This window comes from Chiloscyllium plagiosum, chromosome 44 (assembly GCF_004010195.1).
Source record: "Chiloscyllium plagiosum isolate BGI_BamShark_2017 chromosome 44, ASM401019v2, whole genome shotgun sequence".
NCBI classification, from domain to species: Eukaryota; Metazoa; Chordata; class Chondrichthyes; order Orectolobiformes; family Hemiscylliidae; genus Chiloscyllium; species Chiloscyllium plagiosum.
The window spans coordinates 3866632-3872631 of record NC_057753.1 but is presented as its reverse complement, the minus strand read 5'-3'; the positions used below and the strand labels follow the sequence as shown (position 1 = coordinate 3872631).

Here is a 6000-nt window from a genome sequence, read left to right as displayed (position 1 = left end):
TAGAAAAAGTACAGCACAGAACAGGCCCTTTGGCCCACGATGTTGTGCTGAGGATTAATCCGAATGCAAACTAAAATAACAACCTATGCACCCCTCAATTCACTGCTATCCATGTGCATGATTTCTCCAAGTCCACACAGTACTTAAGGTTTTTAAGCGAGATTCGTCCACACTAAATTTGACCATGATGAACTCGATCTTATGGCACTGAATACACCTTCAATTCCATCTGTATCCTGCTCTTCTGAATGAAATCCCAACATCATGTATCAGCCTGCCCTGAATTTAGTCATGTCAGTGGTCTGGAGGAACAGATGCTTCAGTGTATCTCATCAATATTGAATGGAACTTGTTTCAGCTGTTCAGTGATCAGAGTGACAAAATGCTCCTGAACAACAAAGGGAGGAAATGTATGGTTTTCTTTGCAACCTAAAACAGCATTGATTTGGAGTGATCCCAATATTCAGATAGGAATGGATTTTGCAAAGAACTATAATTTGAGTAATTCGGTAGTCTCCATTTTTTTTCCACTTTGGGGTTGTGCCAGACATCATAGGCGAAAAAAACAAATCAACTCAATTAAAAAAAAAACACCCTAGGCGCTGCTGCTGTGCTCTGCTCATAACAACGTGTAAATAAATGTAAAATCTCAAATTAACTAATTATGTCCCTGAAGATGGAATTCATGTATAAATGGAGTCCTTTTCTCAAGAAATCCCAGAAGGTGCTCTTTTTATTGGACAGAAATGCATGGAGTAACGAGAGGCCTGGTGTTTGCCATTTGCTATCCTGTCATAGCAGTTATTGGGGTGCCAGGTAAACTATTGTGGTTGATTACTAACTAAGAGAATCGTTTTTTGGAGGGAGTATCACTTTCTCCAGTGACCACGAGATCACCTCCACCTTCCATATAGTATTTGACCCGAGAGAAAGGCACCAGCTCAGGCAGCACCTGTGGAGAGAAAACTGAGTTAATGTTTCGACTCCAATGACCTTTCTTCGCTGGATTGGAAATGTTAACTCTGCTTTTCCCTCTACAGATGCTGCCAGGTCTTCTGAGTTTCTCCAGCCACGCTTGCTTTTTCTTCTTTAGATTTCCAGTATCCCAGTTCGTTGTTTTATATTGTTTTCTCCGACACTGGTATAATGTGCATTGCTTAACTGTTGCAATTCATTCTCAGTTAAAGTTTCATTTCCTAACTTTAAGGTATTGGTTTATCTTAACATTATGATCGTTTTCATTTACTGACAATATTCTTTGGTACAAGTGTTGTCAGCTCTTCAGGTTGACATCATATTACTTCCTTTTTACCTACGTAGTTTCATGAAATTACCGGAAAATGGGATGAGAAAGAAAAATTAAAAAAAAAACACATTGTTGGAGAAACTGAGCAGGTGTGGCACCATGCATATAGAGAATATAGAGATAATGTTTCAATTCCGGTCACCCTTCTCCAGAACTGAATAGAATAGCTGGACAGTTGGTTTTGATAGCTCAGATGTAGTGCACTGGAGGGCCTTTTTCCATTCTGCAGGTCTCTATGACTATAAATTGCTGCCTTTAATGTTGTATTGTCTCTGTGGTAGGTGACTTATTTGCTGAAATTTAATAATTTTTCACACTCACCACTGATATCTAACAGTCTAAGTGTAAGTATTATATCAATGTCATTAATGGTGGATAAATCAAAATACACATTCTATTGTGCATATGCAATTCCACTATGTTGTTGAGTATCAATTGTCTATAAATTGTCGAAGCTAATTGTGATGTAAAACTGATTCTGTTGATGAATCCACACACTGTGCGTCTGAAGTTCTACTGTTTTATTTCCATTATTGCTATGGTTCATCATTACAGTTTCATCATGATCTAAACATAAATTTGTGCTGATGTTGAACTTGAAAATGTGCATATAATTTCCACAACAGAATCATTGTTTGAAAGGACAGTACCGTTTAATCATTCCATGTGCAATCATAGTGACTAAACTTACTGAAGGGGTGTGAATCGGCAACGAGATGCTGTCAGATATATTGGCATTGCTCTGATTATGCTTGAGTGGATGAATGATGTTCACCCCAAGAGCACAGTGTTTCAGTTCCTCACTTTCAGCGTTCAATACATCTGAATAGCTCTCCTACTCAACTCCCACCACTGCTGAGTGCACTAAGTTGATGACTGCTATAAGCAGAATTTTCCTTGGCTCCTGGGAGTGACTGGAACTATTCCCATATTCACTATATTCCCCATATTGAGTGTAGCTGTAGTCGGTCTGAGATCTCGTGCATCAAATTTACAAGGTCCTTACTTCAATAGTATAATAAAGGACAAAGATCATTTTATTTTTGTCAGTGCTGTATAACATGGAGATTATGCCGCATTTTAGGACAGCCTTCCCATGAACGAGAACAGGTATGTGCTATTTTGAATGGTTCAGATCAACACATAAAATTGAACTTGAATATTATCTGAAGAGCTGGCTTTATTGTGCCCACAAGCCATTGTTTCTTTTCCCTGTTGAAGAATGTGATTTCGGTATTTTCCAACAGTGAAAGATTTTACAATCATTCACTGGGAATGTGCCCATTTTCATGCTGTTGGAAATATAATATAAAATGTCGCTCATTGCAGCAAATATGTTGATTGTTTTGTAATTTCCTTACAATAGACAACAGGTGCAGGAGTAGGCCATTCTGCCCTTCGAGCCTGCACCACCATTCATTATGATCATGGCTGATCATCCTCAATCAGTATCCTGTTCCTGCCTTATCTCCATAACCCTTGATTCCACTATCCTTGAGAGCTCTATCCAACTCTTTCTTAAACGAATCCAGAGACTGGGCCTCCACTGCCCTCTGGTGCAGAGCCTTCCACACACCCACCACTCTCTGGGTGAAGAAGTTTCTCCTCATCTCTGTCCTAAATGGCCTACCCCTTTTTTATGCTGTGTCCTCTGGTTCATTAATTTTTTTATACTTCCTTGCTTTTTATGTGCATTAGACAAATCCACGTAGCTTTCAATGTGTCTATGATATCCTGCCTTCTGACTGGCTTCATGATATTGTTATTTTAATATGGTGTCTATTAATGAGATGATAATTTTAAGCCCCAGAATCAGCTCTCTCTAACATAATGGATAATTTCTCAATTGTGTTCCTTGCAATAAGTTTTAAATTTTGTACGTATTTCTGGAAAATGTATAATTTTGCTTGGAATCAAATTGGCAACATAACTATTATTCCACTGATCTCGCTCTCCCTCTTTCCCCTCCCCCACCATCCCGCACCCCACCTCAACATTGCAGCTAACTTGACTGTGATTGTGATCCTGTCTCAAAAAAGATGTGGTCTTTCTGGATGCATCACTTATTACCTGGTGTCTATGGCAGCGACTGATTTCCTGGTCATTGTCACAATTGTAATATTAAATCGAATTGCTGGGATCTACTTCCCCTCCAGCTTCCTGTCAATCACTCCTGTATGCAGTGTCCGTTCTGTCTTAAACTTTGCAGCCATTGACAGTTCTGCCTGGCTGACAGTAGCTTTCACCTTTGATCGATTTGTAGCCATTTCTTGCCAGAAGTTGAAAATAAAATATTGCACCAAGAAGGTAGCTGCACGAGTAATAGGAATCTTGTCTGTGCTAGCTTTCGTGAAAAATGTCTTTCTATATTTTCAAATGGAGCCCAAGTACATTGTTGACAATGTACCATGGTTGTGCAACTTAAAAACAGAAATTTATATGCTACCAGGATGGATTGCATACGACTTTATTACTTCCAGTTTAACAACTTTTCTCCCATCCATGCTTATTTTACTGCTCAATGCTCTGACTGTCAGGTATATACTCATGACCAATAAAGCCCGCAACAGACTCCGTGCCCAAAAGAACATGGAGAACCAAAGTGATCCTGAGATGGAGAAGCGGAGACACTCCATTATTTTGCTCTTTACAATCTCGGGCAGTTTCATCTTGTTATACCTACCATTATTGATAACGAACATCTATGTCCGAATTGTGAAAGTCACCTACTCCCTTGGCTCTATTTACATCCTCCGCCAAACTGGATACATGCTTCAGTTGTTGAGCTCTTGTGTCAACCCATTTATTTATGCTGCGACCCAGAGTAAATTCCGAGCCAGGTTGGCTGATCTGTTCATTCAGCCCCTTAAAATATTTAAGTTTTGGAAATAAAATAGTCTAATGTGAATTTCAAGCTATTTTGTATCCTGTGATTTTCTTGCCTGTGTCTCATATAGCTAACGTCCAGCGTGCTTTTAAATGTTCATGTGAATGGAATAACATGGGAGAAGGCCATTCTGTGCATTAAAGGTGGCTCAATGTTGAGTTAAGTTTTGGTTGACCATCTAACCCAACACTGATGACCACACTAACCCCATTTCTTCTGATTTAATTAACACCTAAAAGAAAAACGTTGATCTCTGTCATTAATGTACCGAATAATGCTACTTAGTCTGGGATAGTGGTGTCTGGAGATTCACCATCCTCCTTCACTGCCTGCATCTGTTATGTATATGTCTCTGTCCATGCTGTCTTTGCTGGGTTGTAAGCTCTAACTACGGGTGGCACAGTGGCTTGGTGGTTAGCACTGCCAGGTTCCATTCCAGCCTCGGGCTGAGTGGGATTCCTCCCATAGTCCAAAGGTGTGCAGACCAGGTGAATTTGCTATGCTAAGTTGTCCCGTTGTGTTAGGGACATTAGTTAAGGGAATGGGTCTGTGTGGGTTACTTCTTGGACGGTTGGTGTGGACTTGTTGGGCCGAAGAGCCTGTTTTCACACTGTGAGTAATCTAATCTACTAGCATGATACCAGCCAGTATATTAATTGGATCTGTCCACATGGATGACACGGGGCAATTGTTCCACATGCACTATTAGCAATTATTTTGTTCCTCCTGGGAATTGATGTGCTTGTGTGGATTCCCTTGCTGCAGTCCTGTAAGGGAGAGCGGAGAGATGAGATGAAAATACATCTATCTGATGATTTATCATTTGGGGCTCGATTTCTTGGCTTGGGCAAACATTAATGGGATACATTTTTACTCAGGGGACACCTTTGGCCTGTTCCTCTGCTTACCTACTTTCCCAGTCCACATCATGTATCAACGGCTTCTCGGCATTTTGCCACTGGTTTTCATTTCCCTGACGTACAACATAAATTTCCACCACTGCATGCAATAAAACACACACATTGCAGACCTTATGACTATTGATCTAATTGCCCATCATGATGACACGGACAAATCAGCTGAATGCGACCATTTAGAACAAACTGTGTCGGAGTTCCAGGCACCCCAGCAGTGGCTTGGGAAGACGTTACAAAGCATCAGTGAGTACTTATCCCAAGAAACTCAGCATTATGCAGTCCTTCATAATTCGTCTCAATTAAGATTTTATTTAGTGGTCGCAAAATTCGCTATATCTGAGTGAATCATTACATACACTAGGTAGGCATCCACTCAGGGCTTGACAGCTGGGAAAAAAAATGTAACTTTATACCTAATACACAAGATAATCTTTTGACATTTGCTGCAGAATTTGTAACTTTCTACCTCGAGTTTAATCATTCCATCACAGCAGTGAGAAAAATCAGTATGCGTGTAATAAACTGTTCAGTAACTCAGCGTCGAGAGTGTGGTGCTGGAAAAGCACAGCGGGCAGGCAGCACCCGAGGAGCAAGAGACTTGACGTTTCGGGCATAAACCCTTGATCAGGAATTCCTAAATGTGAGACCATTCCTATCATGAAAGGACAACTCAATTGCACCTGTAACAAGCATTTTATACAGTTCCAGCATAACACTCTGTGCTGCAGCTCATCATATCAAATATTCCCAAAACACTTTCAGCCACCTGCAGTGTGTGAATCCAAAAGTGATATCCAAAAGCCATATTATTAAGGGTTAGGTGGAGATGGCAATAAAGGAATTGATGAAGACTGGAAAGTAACGAGAGTGGAGGATATTATGCAAGAAGA

The 6000-nt window shown here is 40.3% G+C and overlaps 1 protein-coding gene across 1 annotated transcript in view; it reads right to left on the bottom strand.

Moving 5' to 3' along the window:
• The window catches only part of LOC122543628 (zinc finger protein 420-like), a 160749-nt gene that overhangs the window by 46725 nt on the left and 108024 nt on the right, over nt 1-6000 (bottom strand). The window lies entirely within an intron of this gene.